General features: G+C 42.1%; 1 protein-coding gene and 1 non-coding gene across 2 annotated transcripts in view; both read right to left on the reverse strand.

The window, feature by feature from the left end:
• The window catches only part of MYO1E (myosin IE), a 240,197-nt gene that overhangs the window by 203,230 nt on the left and 19,340 nt on the right, over positions 1-17,627 (reverse strand). The gene's annotated exons all lie outside the window — the stretch shown is intronic.
• On the reverse strand, positions 1,742-1,845 carry LOC115931001 (U6 spliceosomal RNA). Its single transcript, XR_004067576.1, has one exon. It is a non-coding gene; the product is annotated as a U6 spliceosomal RNA (small nuclear RNA).

Consider the following 17,627-nt stretch of genomic DNA (forward strand, 5'->3'; position numbering starts at 1 on the left):
GTTAGGCTCCCATCCCAGACATTCTTCATGTTGATTCATCTGTGTTTCTCTCCTAATAGGGTTGTTCAGTCACCCAGTTTCCTTCTCGTTCCTATAGTCAACTTCCAATTAAAAGGTCTCCCTACTAAGAATTTTAAAAATTCAGTCCATGTATGGTGGCTCCAGCCTGTAATCCCAGCAGTTTTGCTGCCAAGGCCTGAAGACTGCTTGAGCCCAGGAGTTAAAGACCAGCCTAGACAATATAGCCAGATACCTTCTGTACAAAATTATATATATATATATATACATATATATATTTTTTTTTTGACAGAGTCTTGCTCTGTCGCCTAGCCTGGAGTGCGGTGGCACAATCCCGGCTTACTGCAACCTCTGCCTTCTGGGTTCAAGCGATTCTCCTGTCTCAGCCCCCCTAGTAGCTGAGATTACAGGTGTCCGCTACCACATCCGGCTAATTTTTTTGTTGTTGTATTTTTAGTAGAGACAGAGTTTTGCCATGTTGGCCAGGCTAGTCTCAAACTCCTGACCTCAGGTGATCTGCCTGTCTCGGCCTCCCAAAGTGCTGGGATTACAGGCATGAGCCACTGCATCTGACCTCTACAAAATATTTTTTAAATTGGCTGGGCATGGTGGTGTGCAACCTATAATCAAGAAGCATGAGGATCGCTTGAACCCAGGAGATCGAGGCTGCAGTGAGCCATGATCGTGCCACTGAACTCCAGCCAGGATGACAAGCGACACCTTGTCTCAAAAAAAATAGCAATTTTTTAAACCCAGCCTGATCGTTAAATTAAATAAGGCAAACTTTTCACATTAACCTTGTTTTTTTTTTTTGAGGTTCTATTTCCTTAATGTGCTGTGTTCTTGTTTTACTTTCTCTAGACAGTCTAATTTCTATGGACTATTGGAAGGAGGAGGAAAATTGTCAGGAAAAAGTAATACTTGAGTTGGTTTTCTATGACGTCACTCACTGTGTTTTTACCATGTGTAGTATCAAATAACAGTAGCATCAAATGACATGTTTACAATTGCCTTTGCAAATAACTGCCGTTTCTAAGTTCACTACTCCTCTTACTATTTTTTATTTCTAATTTGCTTGGACATTTAATGTCAAAAGTAAAACTAACTTTATAATATTTGGTTTTCATTCTGGAATAAAATCAGGAAGGATTTAAGAAAAATCTTCAGCCGGGCATGGTGGCTCATACCTGTAATCCCAGCACTTTGGGAGGCTGAGGCGGGAGGATCACGAGGTCAGCAGTTCAAGACCAGCCTGGCCAACATGGTGAAACCCCATCTCTACTAAAAATACAAAAATTAGCTGGGTGTGGTGGCACGCACCTGTAATCCCAGCTACTCGGGAGGCTGAGGTAGAAAAGCTTGAACACGGGATGCAGAGGTTGCAGTGAGCTGAGATCCCGCCACAGCACTCCAGCCTGGGACAGAGCGAGACTCCATCTCAAAAAAAAAAAAAAGAAAAACAGAAAAATCTTCAAAGAACATAAAATTCATTTTAATTTTTCATTTTTGTGCATATATAAGTAGGTGTATATGGATATTTTGATACAGGCATGCAATGTGTAATAATGACATGATCGAAAATGGGGTATCCACACCCTCAAGGATTTATCCTTTGTGTTTCAAAAAATCCAGTAATACTCTTTTAGTTATTTTTAAATGCACAAATTATTATTGACTATAGTCGCTCTGTTGTGCTAGCAAATACTAGTTTTTTTTTTCTATAAAATTTAAAATACACTTCATGAATTTGCATGACATCCTTGCGCAGGAGCCATGCTAATCTTCTCTGTGTCATTCCAATTTTAGTACACGTGCTGTTGTGAGCATGCAAATGCAAGCTCTTATTCATTCTTTCTATTATTTCTAACTATTTCTTTGTACCCATTAACCATAACCCCTGTCTCCCCAATTCTCCTTCCCAGCCTCTGGTAACCATCATTCTATTCCCTATCTCCATGAGTTCAATACTTTTAATTTTTAGCTCCCACAAATAAGTGAGAAAATATGAAATTTGTCTTTCTGTGCCTAGCTTATTTCACTTAACATAATGACCTCCAGTTCCATTCATATTCTTGCAAATGACAAATGACAGGGTTTCATTCTTTTTTATTGCTGATTAGTACTCTGTTGTGTAACTCTAACACATCTTCTTTATGTGATGAATGATTTCATTCATCATTTGATGGACACTTAGGTTGATTCCAAATATTTGCTATTGTGAATAGTGCTAGGATAAACATGGGAGTGCAGATATCTCTTCCATATGCTTATTTCCTTTCTTTAAGGTATACACCTGCCAATGGAATTGCTGGATCATAAGGTAGCTAGCTCTGTTTTTAGTTTTTAAGGAACCGCCCTTCTGTTCTCCACAGTGGCTATACTGATTTATATTTCCACCAACGGTGTATAAGAGTTCCCTTTTCCCCTTTTCTTCACATCCTTGCCAGCATTCATTATTGCCCGTCTTCTGGATAAAAGCCATTTTTACTTGGGTGAGATGATACCTCATTGTAGTTTTCATTGGCATGTCTCTGATTTTCAGTGGTGTTGAGCACCTTTTCATATACCTGTTTGCCACTTGTATGTCTTCTTTTGAGAAATGTCTATTGATATCTTTTGCCCATTTTAAAATCAGATTAGATTTTTTCCTACAGAGTTATTTGAGTTCCTTCTGTATTCTGGTGATTAAACCCTGTGAGATGGAAAGTTTGCAAATATTTTCTCCCATTCTGTGGGTTCTCTCTTCATTTTGTTGATTTTTTCTTTTGCTGTGTGGAAGGAAGCTTTTTAACTTGATGTGATCCCATTTGTCCAAAAAATCTTTGCTTAGACCAATGTCCTGGAGTCTTCCCAATGTTTTCTTTTAGTAGTTTCATAGTTTGAAGTCTTAGATTTAGGTCATTAATCCATTTTCATTCGATTTGGTGAAGTGTGTTGCTTGTAGGCAACAGATCCTTGGGTCTTGCTTCTTATCCATTCAGCTATTCTATGTTTTTTGATTGGAGAGTTTAGTCTATTTACATTCAATGTTATTACTGATAAGTGAGGACTTACTCCTGCCATTTTGTTATTTGTTGTCTGGTTGTTTTGTGGTCTTCTCTTCCTTCTGTCCTTCTTTCCTATCTTCCTTTAAGGTGATTTTCTCAGTTGGCACATTTTAAATTCTTCCTTTTTATTTTCTGTGTACCTGTTGTATGTTTTTAGATTTGAGGTTACCATGAGGCTTGCAAATAACATCTTATAACCCATTATTTTAAACTGATCACAACTTAACATTGATTTCATAAACAAAAAGCAAAAAGACAACCAATAAAAACTCTATAATTTTGTCTCCCCACTTTTTAACTTTTTGTTGTTTCTATTTATCTTACTGTACTGTCTATGCCTTGAAAAGTTATTATTTTTGATGGGTTCATCCTTTCATCTTTCTATTTGAGATATGTATAGTTTATACACTACAATTATACTGTTATAATATTCTGTGTTTTTCTGTGTACTTACTATTACCAGTGAGTTTTGTACCTTCAGATGATTTCTCATTGCTTGTTAACATCCTTTTCTTTCAGATTGAAGAACTCCCTTTAGCATTTCTTGTAGGATAGGCCTGGGGTTGATAAATCCCTCAGCTTTTGTTTGTCTGGGAAGGTCTTTATTTTTCCTTCATGTTTGGAGGATATTTTTGCCAGATGTACCATTCTAGAGTGAACTCTTTTTTTTTTTTTTTTTTTTTTTAACGCTTCAGCACTTTATGCCACTCTCTCCTGGCCTGTACAGTTTCCACTGAAAAGTCTGCTGCCAGACGTGTTGGAGCTCCATCATATGTTATTTGCTTATTTTCTGTTGCTGCTTTTAGGATCCTTTCTTTATCCTTGACCTTTGGGAGTTTTGTTATTACATGCCTTGAGGTAATTTCCTTTTAGTTAAATCTGCTTGGTGTTCTATAACCTTCTTGTACTTAAACTTTGATATCTTTTGTTTGGGAAGTTATCTTATTATCCCTTTGAATAAACTTTCCACCATTATCTCTCTCTCTCTACCTCCTTTAAGGCCAATAATTCTTGGATTTGCCCTTCTGAAGCTATTTTCTAGATCTTGTAGGCGGGCTTCATTCTTTTTTATTCTTTTTTCTTTTGTCTCCTCTGACTGTGTATTTTCAAATAGTCTGTCTTCAAGCTCACTAGTTCTTTCTTCTGCTTGATCAGTTCTGCTACTAACAGACTCTGATGCATTCTTCAGTATGTCAATTGCATTCAGCAGCTCGAGAATTTCTGCCTGATTCTCTTAACTTACTTCAATTTCTTTGTTAAATTTATCTGATAATATTCTGAGTTCCTCCTCTGTGTTACCTTGAATTTGAGTTTCCTCAAAACAGCTATTTTGAGCTCTCTTTCTGAAAGGTCCCATATCTCTGTCTCTCTGGGATTGACCCCTGGTCAATTTATTTCATTTGGTAAGGCCATGTTTTCCCAGATGGTTTTGATGCTTGTGGATATTCACGGGTGTCTAGGCACTGAAGAGTTAAGAATTTATTGTAGGCTTCACAATCTGGAGTTGTTTGTACCCATCCTTCTTGGGAAGGCTTTCCAAGTATTCAAAGGGACTTGGTTGTTATGATCTAAGTTTGTGGACACCACAGCCATATCTGCATTATGGGGTACCCCAAGCCCAGTAACACTGTAGTTCTTGCGGACTCGTAGAGGTACTGCCTTGGTGGTCTTGTGTAAGATCCAAAAGAACTCTCTGGATTACCAGGCAGAGACTCTTGTTCTTTTCCTTTACTTTTTCCCAGAGTTTCACTCTCTGTGCTGAAATGTGTGGAGCTAGGGGAAGGGTGACAAAAGCACCCCTATGGCCACCACCACTGGGGACTGCAGGTCTGACCTGAAGCCAGCACAACACTGGGTCTTGCCCAAGGCCTGTGTAATTATCTGGCCTATGTTCCCTCAAGGCCCGAGGGCTCTACAATCATCAAGTAGTGAAGCCAGCTAGGCTTGTGTCCTTTCCTTCAGGATAGCCCTGGGCCCAGGTAGGTCCAGAGATGCTATCAGGGAACCAGGGTCTGGAGTCAGAAATGTTAGAAATCTACTGAGTACTTTATTCTACTGTGGCTAAGCTGGCACCAAAACCACCAAAGTCCTTCCCACTCTTACCTCCCACCTTTCCCCAAGCAGGTATCTCTTCCCGTGTTCTCCACCCCACAGGCCCACGGGGAGTGCTGCCAGGGCACCACCAATCAAAGAGCGTAATATTTAGATTCAATAAATACAAGCAGCCATTAGCCAGTCAATAGGCACTAGAATCAATAGGTACTAAAAGACCAAGAACTCAAACCAGCATGTCATTTTTTAAAAATCAACTCATCTGTTTGCATATTGATAGGATATGACCAGAGCTTTCAAAATAACTTGAAGTACTTTATTTAGAAAGACAAACAGAAAAAAAGTTAAATGCCTAACTTTTTATGAAGAAAAAACATCAAGAAAGAAAGAGGCTTGACCAATCGGGTAGACAGAAGAGCCACTTCTCCCTGAAGATGAGGGACTTCAGAAGCCACAGCAGATTAAACACATTGAGCCCACTGGAAGCTCTTTTCCAAAAGCAATCAGATAACGGTACACAGAATGGCTAACAGATCAGAAAGGCAGCTAAAGTATTGAAATTAGAGAGAGAGAAAAAAAAAAACCTAAGCAAAGTGCAGAATATTGCAGAAGAAATACAGCATAAAAAAGCAAAGGTACCAGGACTGAGGGTTTAACTCTTACCACACATTACCCTCTCTGAGCCTCAGCTTTCTCTTGGGGAGCCTCAAAATCCTGTGCTCAAGGGATTCTCCTGCCTCTGCCTCCTGACTAGCTGGGACTACAGGCACATGTGCCACCACACTCAGCTAATTAAAAAAATGTTTTTAGAAATAGGGGTCTTACTATATTGCCCAGCTTTACCAGCTTATTAGAAGCCAATGGGTTAAGCATTGACCTTTAACTTTGGCTTCTCATCTGCTGTCAAAAAATAGAACTGCCTAACTACTTTTATACTTCCTGTGATACAAGATGATTGAGGAAAGACAGGGAAATGCAAACAGAGAGGTACCAGGAATAGAACGTTGTTAACAGCTGGCATACCCTGACTCAGGGAATGGAGGGGTATTTAGCCTGTGGATGCTAAGGATATATAGAATATTTACCAATTCTCAGAGTCTCTAAGGCCTTCTGTGAGTTATCCACGGTTTAGACACATGTCTGGATTAACGAGTTACTGTTACTTTCCTCTGCTTTCACATAAAACTTCCTTAAAGCTGTGACAACAATTCTGGGGTAGAGGGATGAGGTTTTATCCAGCAGTTGCATTGCTTTCTTTCTAAAAGACTTTCAAATGCAGCTAAAACACATGGAGGTAGTACTTCCGAATGCATGTGAATATCACTTTATAGTTTGCAAAACACTTTTTATATAATTGGTTCTTAGAACTATTTGATGCCTGGAATCAACATTTTTTCCTTCTGAGATTGTAAGCAAAGGTCTGGCTCCCACTTCTGAATCCCTCATTCAGCTAGGCAGAATTAACACATCTTTCCCCTTCTTCCACTTGTGCTTTCTTGACCTCAGGATGACGAGGTGCATCACTGAACATCCAGCCCCCGACCAGGGACCTATTCAGAAGCACGAACTGCAGGCTGTGTCCCACCATGGATCACATTCAGCCCAGACTCAGCTCCTTCTGCAACCCTGCCAAAGAGCCTATGAATGACGGCCCCATAGCCCAGGCCACTCTATTAATGAAGAAGAGTGCACTGGGACACTTGAGGAGAACCTGTTTTGTTTTGTCTCACGTTTTTGAAGCAAGAGTAAAAAATGGAATGCCTCAAAATGCTACAATCCCTCTATATTCAGGTGAGGGAGATTCTTGTAATTCTGTGGGTTATGACATGATATCCATTAAATTATAAGAACTATGGATAAAATTATTAATATTTTCAAAAGACAATGTTTTAGGAAATATCCCATTCAAATCAGTAACAAGGGTTATAAAATGCCAGTAATAAAGTTAAGAAATGGGGAAGATGGCTGGGCATGGTGTCTCACGCCTGTAATCCCAGCACTTTTGGAGGATCACTAGAGCCCAGGAGTTCAAGACCAGCCTGGGTAACATGGCAAAACCTTATCTCTACAAAATAAATAAATAAAATTAGCTGGGCATGAAGGCACACAGCTGTAGTTCCAGCTACTCAGGAGGCTGAGATGGGAGGACTGATTGATCCCAAGAGGTGGAGGTTGCAGTGAGCCCTGATCATGCCACTGCATTCCAGCCTGGGTGACAGAGCGAGACCTTGTCTCCCAAAAAGAAAAAAAAAAAAAAGTGAAAGAATTGTGTAAAGAAAAGCATAAAGATGAATGGAGGCCCCTGAAAGAAGGGCTGATGGGGAAGGACACCATGTCTGTGGGTATAAGGCATCAGTTACAAAGACGTTCACCTTCTCAAAGTGCTCTAGAGCAGGGGTTCCCAACCCCGGGGCCATGGACCTGTGCGGGCAGTGGCCTGTCAGGAACCGGGCTGCACAGCAGCAGGTGAGTGGCTGGTGAGCAAGCATTACCGCCTGAGCTCCGCCTCCTGTAAGATCAAAGCAGCACTAGATTCCCACAAAAGCGCAAAGCCCATTGTGAACCGAACATACGCAGGATCCAGGCTGCGCGCTCCTTATGAGAATCTAATGCCGATTATCTGAGGTGGAACAGTTTTCTCCCAAAACCATACCCACTCCACACCCCAGGCTGCAGAAAAGCTGTCTTCCATGAAACCGGTCCCTGGTGCCAAAAAGGTTGGGGACTGCTGCTCTAGAGGGTTCATGCTACTCCAACCAAAGTTCCAAAGAGATTTTGTTTTGGAACTTTGACACATTGATCCTAAATTTTATCTGGAAGAGTAAATGAGTATAAATTGCCAAGAACTCACTTAAAAAAGGAATTTAATTAGTAAAGTCTTGCCAAAAATAAAAATTAAAACATATTCCAAAACTAGAGTAATTATACAATGTGGTACTAGCAACCGGTTGAGGAATAAAGAAAAGGATCACGGAAACAGAAGAGGCTAGAAACATATGATAGATACAAATTTAACGTAAGATAAAGGTGGCACTTCACAACAGAAGACAAAGAATGCACCAGTGAATAAATTATTTTTAAGACCACTAACCATCCATTTGGAAAAAATTATACCCCTCACACCAGAGAAGTAAATTTTGGGTGACATAAGGAGCTAAAATTTAAAAATACAAAAAAGTTCTAGAGAAAATATGTATGTAATTACATAATTTGGGGTTAAGGAAGACAATCTAGGAAAAGAAAAACACCCTGCTGCCTATGATCCAAGACCCATGTCATTTTCAATTCCACACAGCTGTAAAGCAGCGGCTCTCCTAACTATCAGTTTTTCTACTGGAATCACCTGGAACCCTGGTGAAAAACAGATTTTGAAGCCTCATCCCAAACCTGCTGAATCACCTCCTCAGGTGGTTTTGATGCCTCGCCATGTTTTGGAGGCCTCTGGTCTAGGGTCAACGCCACAGTGGGGAGGAGGTAAGAGAATTCAGGTGGTAAAACTACCATAGCCTTGCCATCGATGAAACCCCCCAGGTGCTAGTCACACAAAGGCTTACCTTTTGTAAAGTCCCCTGGGAACTAGTTTCCCATGTACTCAAGTCAGCTGTATTAAATAATACCCTCCCTAACCAAAAACGCCAAAACCACAAAACTTCCTAAGTTACATGGTGTGTTGCAGCATGGCAAAAATGCATCCTGATCAGTTTCCATTTGGTGTTGCATCAAATTATGGCATAGCCCACAATGCTTAAACATCCATCAACAGTGGCTCTCAACCTAGGCTGCTTTTAGGAACCATCCAGGAAGCTTTGAAAAGTAATACAGTTGTGTCTGAATCCTTTTGGTCTAGGATGGTGCCCAAGGGTTGTCATTTTTAAAAAGCACTGCGGGTGAATTTTAGCTGGATAAAGACCATTGGCTATATGTCAGAAACAACTTCTGCTCCTTGGAGTTCAATACCATTTTTTTTTTTTTTTTGAGATGGAGTCTCACTCTGTTGCCCAGGCTGGAGGGCAATGGCACGATCACAGCTCACTGCAACCTCCGGCTCCCAGGTTCAAGTGATTCTCCTGCCTCAGCCTCTCGAGCAGCTGGGATTACAGGCATGCGCCACCATGCCCGGCCAATTTTGTATTTTTAGTAGAGATGGGGTTTCACCATGTTGGTCAGGCTGGTTTCAAACTCCTGACCTCAGGTGATCCGCCCACCTAGGCCTCCCAAAGTGCTGGGATTATAGGCGTGAGCCACCGCACGCAGCCGAGTTCAATATCTTAATGAGACACAAAAGCTTAAAGGGTCTAACACAAGGCAGACCATGATGCATGAGGTAAGAACATTTCAAACTAGGTGCATGGACATATGGAAGAGGAAGGTGACTATCTGGGAAGGCTTGGGGGTCCAGGGGAGGGAATTTTGTTGAGCCTAGATCTAGAAACTGATCTAAGACTTGGACATGATGGAAGGACACCCAGGCAAGGGGAAAAAAGGGGATCATTTGAAACCTTATTAATAGTAATTATTAATTAGTAATTATTTCATTTTTCTCCCATAACTTCCCATATAAACATCTTAGGTATATATGCACATGCCTCCTTTATTTTTTCTATTTGCAATTATAATTTTCTAATGATTTTGTCATACTGCATATGAAATGGATATAATTATGTCTTTAGCTTCTAGACAAGGCTGTGATTCCTCTAGCTCAGGGTTAAGGCAGAAAAGGGTGTCTTTCCTCCACTCCCAGTAATGCACTATTAGCAATCTACCATATAAAAAAGGGTAAACTGAACCCACTCTATTCAGAAAATTTCAACTCACAAACCTTCTTTAAATTACCCAGCCAGTTAGGGAGGAGGATGATGAGAAATCATCCTCATCCTTGCCAAGGATTTTTTCAAATAAGCAAACTATCCTGCCCAAATTCAGTGAATGCATTACTAATCAATTTCGTTCTGTGATGTCTGTTCTACATGATGATGATATAACTTTCTGCAAAACAAAAAACTGAGGCACTCTACATCTGCCATCCATCCCTCCCCAAACTAGGAGATATGAAAGTTTGAGGCTGAGCAGGTCAAGCAGGGATGTGTCTGTTTTCTTGAACCATTTCTAACCTTACTCAATTATTTCCAACTGAAGCATTTCCTTAACAGGCAACATGCAACTCTTTCAAAGACACTCTATTAAAAGACTGGAGAGAAATGATATCATTTCCCTAAAATTTAGTGAGCCAGGACTTGAACAGGTTTGTTAGAAAAACACTAATGCGGTAACTCTATTGTTGCCTCTAACTTTAGGGCGATGTGGTAGTCAGAAAGGAGGGGTGGCTAGAACAGAGCCTCAGCCACAACCAGGTTGTGGTGCGTTACATAGTCCCAATGGTGGTATCTAAGGCATTTTATAATTTTCTTATTAATTGTCAATGCATCACCACTTGAATGAAAAGAGAATGGAAGCTATTCTTACTTCATTTTTTAACAAATGAAACTGAAGTACAGTTAAGTAATTTGTTCTACTCAGTTCCAGGAAACAATGTGGGGAGGAGGGCCTCCTTCCCTGATCACCAGGCAGGCTCCTGCCTTTCCTCAGGGTGGAAGAGATCCACTGCTGCTGTCTGCTGACTCACCTTCACACTCCAGCTAGAGGATACACTGACTCACAGTTTCATTACCTTCTATTCACCATGGTTGTAGTCGTAGATACTCAGAAATGGGAGTTCCAAGAACTGAGCAGGAGAAGGAAAAGAATGTAGATGAAATTGAAAAGGATAAGGGTACAGCCTCTATCATTGAATAAACCAGAAAAGACACAGGAGAATGTAGTGTCTGCCCTCAGAGACTACATGCATTACTGAGAGGAAAGTGGGGAGAGGAGGCCCGATCCACAGCTAACCATAATTCCCCAATATGAACTGCCAGATAACCAGGGAATGTCGAAGAGTGTACAGGAATGTGGGAAGGCCAAAGGGAAAGATGGTGAATTCTGAAAAATACAAAGAAATGTAAATTATCTCTGATCTCAAGAGGCTTACTGTCTACTTGGGCTGTAAGAGACTGTGTGAAAACAGATAACAATGCAAGATGACATAGTTTAGTCCCAAATAAATAACTCTATGGTAACGGCCACAATTTGGAGAAGGGAATGATCTCTACGAGTTAAATCAAAGGCTTCCAGGAAATGAGCCTTTATTTGTTGTTGTTGTTGTTGTTTGTTTGGTTGGTTTTTTGTTTTTTGTCTTTTTTGAGACGGAGTCTCGCTCTGTCACCCAGGCTGGAGTGCAGTGGCGCGATCTCGGCTCACTGCAAGCTCCGCCTCCCAGGTTCACACCATTCTCCAGCCTCAGCCTCCAGAGTAGCTGGGACTACAGGCGTCCACCACCACGCCCAGCTAATTTTTCTGTGTATTTTTAGTAGACACGGGGTTTCACCGTGTTAGCCAGGATGGTCTCGATCTCCTGACCTCGTGATCTGCCCACCTCGGCCTCCCAAAGTGCTGGGATTACAGGTGTGAGCCACCGCGCCCGGCCTCACTTGGTTTTTTAAGGATTCAGATGAACAGCAAAAAAGGGAAGGGAAATCTAGTCACAGGAAATGGCCTGACCAAGGAGTGTATTCTAGGCAGACTATAAAACATAAACCTGAGAATAAGTTCATTCGTTCATTCAATCAATATTTAGTGAAAATCCACTGTGTACAAGCACTGTGCTAGGAGCTAATAGCAGGAACAAGGCATGTAGGCTGCCCTCACGGAATTTATTTGAGAAGGGCTACTGGAAAATAGAGTTGGATAAATGCAACCAGTAATTGGTTTAATTTAGACCGTAATGCATTTTGGTCTTTAGACTGCTCCCAGTAGGAACTGAGAGTTTTTGAGGAAGAGTGACAGGTGCAAAGCCGTGTTACTAGAAGATGATTGTGCTGATGCTATTTCTGTGAATTACCGGGGGATATGGGTGAAGACCACTTAAGAAACTCTTATAATGTTCCCAGTGTAAGACAACGCACATCCAAACTGGGGTGGCCACTGTGAAAAGGAAGGGGGAGTCCTGTGAAGATATACTCACAGGACGTTGGAACTGGCAGGAGCAAGGCAGGGATGGGAACAACAGACAAAGACACTACTGTCTCCAGCATAGATGCCTGGGGGAATTCTAAAAGGAAAACCAGGTAGGAGTAAAAGGTAAGGTGCAGTTCTCCAGTGCCAGGACTGGAGTGTTCTGAAGGCTGGGCTCTTTTCAATGCCCTTCTCTATTTTCATGCTATTGATCGTCCCCATTCTGGATCTCTTTCTTCCTCTCTGGCCTGACAAAATCTGTTCTCACCCTCTTTAGGAGAAGGTTTGATAGACTAGTTCAGAGGGATCAGTAATGGGAGAAAGTATGGCATGGACAGCAGCCGTGGAAGAGGCACCCCGGGTTGATAGGTTTTCCAAGCATGCTGTTGGCAACAGTCTATTCTGTGCATCTCCTTAAGGATAGCTGGACTCCCTCCAGAATTGTCCAGGAGAAAAGTTTCCCTCGATTCCACTTGCAAGAATCGCTCTTTAATTTTTGGTTGAGCAGGATAATTAGAGATGATTGAGTCGCATATCTGAAAGCTTGGGATATTTGGCACGTCCCTAACCTTGGAAGATGATATCCTGGAGGGCAGCCATCACACTTCCTCTGGGGAAGTGTCCCTGTGCAGTAGTGCTTTTGAATCATCTAGAGACCTTGTTAAAACACAGATCTGGAATCACGTGTGGGTGGGACCTGAAGTTCTGCATTTCTAATAATATCCCAGGGATGCCCATGCTATTAGTCCGTGGACCCACAACCTAAATATGCATGTGTCTAGAAGCAAACAGCTCCTCTTCTAAGCAGACCTTAGATTCAGATGACCAGGAGTTTAAATCCCCTCTCTGCCACTTTTCAGATGGGTGACCTTAAACACGGTACCTAACTCATTTTCCTCATCTGTAAACCAAGGAAAATACTAATATGTACTTTAAAGTAGATACAAATGCTGGATGATACAGAAGTGGTTTCTTAGTAATCGCTAGTTCCAATAGCAGGTTCTCTTCTATTCAACAGTGTGTTAAACTGTTAAATTCACGGAAGCATACCCAGCCCCCCTCAAAGGCTCTAAGGTCTGCAGAAGGAATTACCAAGAAAGCAAAGCACAGAACTCCCTCAGAAACTGGAGGAGCCATTGAAAACTCTTTATCACCATGTAATCCTGTACAACCACAAGCACTTCCGAAAACAGCATTATCCTGTATTTGTCTGAGTGATTTATAACGTTAAGATCGACCACATGATTTCCTAGCTCTAAATTTCCCAAACTCCGGTTTGCAGGAAAAGGAAGCATTTCTTTTCTAAGGAAGTCAGCACACCTAGATCTAGCCAACAGCATTGATTTTTAAGTTTCTTCAACCTTCACATTTCCCTTTCTCAAAAGTTGGATCCCACTGCATTAAAAACTACTGTCCTGGCACATTACAAAGTTATTCAATCTAAAATGTCTTGTTTATACTAAAATTATAAAAATGCATTTAAGCCAGGTGTAGTGGTGCGCGCCTGTAGTCCCAGCTACTTGGGAGGCTGAGGTAAGAGGATCGCTTGACACCAGGAGTTTAAGGCTGCAGTGAGCTGTGATGGCACCACTGTACTCCAGCCTGGGTGACAGATAGAGACCCTGTCTCAAAAAAAAAAAAAAAAAAGAAAGAAAGAAAAGAAAAAAAAATCCATTTACAACACGAACCAGAATAGTCTTATACTGGATTCTTTGTCAAAGGTGAAGAAACAGGCCAGGTGCGGTGGCTCACACCTGTAATCTCAGCACTTTGGGAGGCTGAGGTGGGTGGATTACCTGAGGTCAGGAGTTCAAGACCATCTGGCTAACATGGAGAAACCCCGTTTCTACTAAAAATACAAAAAAATAGCCGGGTGTGGTGGCGCACGCCTGTAATCCCAGCTACTCGGAAGGCTGAGGCAGAAGAATCACGTGAACCCAGGAGGTGGAGGTTGCAGTGAGCTGAAATCATGCCATTGCACCCCAGCTTGAGCAACAAGAGCAAAACTCCATCTCAAAAAAAAAAAAGAAAGAAAGAAAAAAAAACACAAAGGTAAAGAAACCTCTACATTTTGAAAAGCAAACCACAGCTCTGTAAAAGCGAAATTTTTGTCCTGTTAAATATCACCATTCCCTTGTACACATTAATCTTTTAACTCCCAAAACCTAAAGCATGTGAACATAAATAGGCTCCAAAATAATCTAGAGTTTGTGTGTACAGATAGAAAAAATGTGCATATTTTATTTTTAAAATTACTCTCACTTTCTCTACCACACACTAAGGAAAACCCCCATTAGGAGAAAGCCACACCCATCACTAACAGCTCGATCAACCTTTCAAAAAAACATTAAGGTCAAACATTAAGAGCCATTCAAAACCAAGGGAAATGACAAGACAGTTGAAAAAAGTTCTCTGAATGTAAATGAAGCTACTGGAATTTGTGAGGAGCAGAATAAACAAAACAATTAAGCCATTAGCATGTCTCCTTTGAGACCGTCCTGGCCTTTGGACGAGAGCAATACCAGATTCCTCTAGCACAGGTGGATGGCACATTGGCTTAAGGAAAAACAAAGGCAGCAAATTCTCGTCTTTAAACCAGAACAGACACAACCTTGGTCAGGAAATTTTACATTCTGAAAGTCCGCATCACCTAACAAGGAAAACCTTCTTATCCTGGCCATGAATCTAGCAGTGTGATCTTTTGTATCAGCAAAAGCAGCCTAACCACTCCCCCACAAACGTCAGAAGAGCCCTCGCTTGGGGTCACAGGTCTGGGTGTCCTCAGGTGGCAGAACTCGAACAGACTGCTGCCTCCATGCCAGGTGGGCACCTGGCATGTGAACCTAAATGTGATCATAAATATCAGGCTCCAAAATGGTGCCCAGGTGGGCACCATTGCTATGGCTCTTTGTTCGGAGTTGGGAGCTTTTGAACGGATAGTGGTGAATTTGGTTTCCATTTTGACCTGGAAAGAGTAGCTCCACCCCTTGTGGGGACAGGTCAGGACTGGTTGTGTGATCTCAGGTAATTAATTACCTAGCCTCTCAATTGAAGGGGCGTTAGGAGGAAAGGAGTGAGAAACAGGTAGAAACCTTCCCAGCCTACCAGCTTCCTCCACAGCTACTCCCTAGGAAAGGAGTGAGAAACAGGTAGAAACCTTCCCAGCCTACCAGCTTCCTCCACAGCTACTCCCTCCTGCAGGAGCCCCATCGAACCACTAATATCCTGTTCTGTGAAAAGAAAACTCAAAAGGAAGCCCTAGTGGTTTTATCTGAGGGGGCTACTTTTATCTTTGAAAACTATTTCCAGTTTACAATTAGTTGTCTCCTTTAATCCGCTGGCACTCATTCACTGGCGGCTGCCTTGCTGCCACCAAGTTGAATTGGAGGGTTTTCAGTCCTCTGGGCACTTTTGGTCTAGTGGGGAACAGTTGTTCAATTCAGCAAAGTTGCCAATTCTACCCCATGCCAGAAATACAAACACAAACCATAAGCATGACAGTGTCCCTCTCCGTTGTGACTTTCCAACCAAGGAGGATGGAATAATAAATATTAAAAATATCACTCAAAAACTTCCAATTGGCAGGAGGGCCCCAATTTACCTTGCCTGTCTCAACTCCTCCATTCCTTGTCTACAACCCACTGGCAATTCCTCCTTCCAAATGTTCTAACTGGTGATCTACATATCTTTCCAGATACTACAGGTTACCTACTCCTGCCACTCACGTGGGAGGCTATTTCTTTTACCCTTCTGTAGGGCTTAGGATACTTCACCCAGCCACCTGGAGCTGGAAATGGACTCTAAAAAGCTCAAAAAGTGCAAATCTGCCAATTTTTCACTTGAGTTCCAGAACAAAGATTTCATGCGCACAGTTTGACCCTGCCAGTCTCAGTTTTACTAAGCATTTTAAACATCCAAATTCAACCTGTCCTTCAAAACCACATGCAATTTTAAAAAGCAAATTGTCTAATGCGCAATCCCATGGCAATTCTTTCAATTCCTTTTTCCATCTCTTGTATTTGCCTATTTCTTTTTTTTTGAGACAGGCTCTGACTCTGTCACCCAGGCTGGAGTACAGTGGCATGATCAGGGCTCACGGCAGCCTCAACCTGCCAGGATCAAGCAATCTTCCCACCTCAGCCTCCCAAGTAGCTGGAACTACAGGCACACACCACAATGCCTGGCTAATTTTTGTTTATTTTTTTGTAGAGACGGGGTCTCACAATGTTGCCCAGGCTGGTTTCGAATGCCTGGGCTCAAGCAATCCACCTGCCTAGGCCTCCCAAAGTGCTGGGATTATAAGTGTGAGCCACCATGCTCAGCATATTTGCCTATTTCTTAGGCATCTACACTTGTGAAAATCACTGGCAACATATACAACAGATTCTGTTTTCTAGGAGAACTACCTTTTGTTAAACAGTTGCACGGGGAAGGCGTTTGCCCCATTTTCAACATTATAGCTGCTGATGAGTGAAGAAAGGCATCATGACTGCAGATTGCTTTCTACTGCCTTCCAGGGACAAGCCACCTGGCTTTCAGGTGCCCTTTTAAGTGTCTTTTTATCACCTGTCTCCTCTCTGTCCTCACCATTCCATCTTTCCGAAGGGCAAGCACAACGGAGTGGGGAGTGACACACATCAGACAAGGTTCCAACGAAAATGAAAGGCTTGCAACATTCAAATCACAGGGTGCTTTCACCTATTCATTCACTCCTGTTCATTCTATCAGCTGAGTACCCACGAGCAGCAGTTTTTTGGAGTAGATTTTAAGAACGCTCCACCTTGTAGGCAGTTCTGCATCCTACTTTTGTCCCTCAAGGAAAAGACCTGGGGGTAGTTTTAAAGATTGTATACTGATGCATAACAAAAAGAAATACAAACATTTTTCCCATTAAGTTTTTTGGGGTTTTTTGTTGTTGTTTTTCCTGAAACAGGGTCTCTCTCTGCAATCTCGGCTCACTGCACCCTCTGCCTCCCGGGCTCCAGCAATCCTCCCACATAAGCCTCCCAAGTAGCTGGGACTACAGGTGTGTAACACCACAACCGGCTATTTTCTGTATTGGCAGGTCTTTGCCATGTTGCCCAGGCTGGTCCTAAACTCCTAAGCTCAAGGGGTCTGCCTCCCTTGGCCTCTCAAAGTGCTGGGATTACAGGCGTTGCACCACTGTGCCCTGCCTCCCCTTAAGTTTTTTTTGTTTGTTTGTTTTTGGTTTTTTTTTTTTTTTTTGAGATGGAGTTTCACTCTTGCTGCCTGGGCTGGAGTGCAATGGCACGATCTCGGCTCACTGCAACCTCCACCTCCCAGATTCAAGCAATTCTCCTGCCTCAGCCTCTCAAGTAGCTGGGATTACAGGCGCCCACCACCACACCCAGCTAATTCTTGTATTTTCAGTAGAGATGAGGTTTTGCCCTGTTGACTAGGCTGGTCTTGAACTCCTGACCTCAGGTGATCCACCCACCT

Source organism: Gorilla gorilla, chromosome 16 (assembly GCF_029281585.2).
Source record: "Gorilla gorilla gorilla isolate KB3781 chromosome 16, NHGRI_mGorGor1-v2.1_pri, whole genome shotgun sequence".
NCBI lineage: Eukaryota > Metazoa > Chordata > Mammalia > Primates > Hominidae > Gorilla > Gorilla gorilla.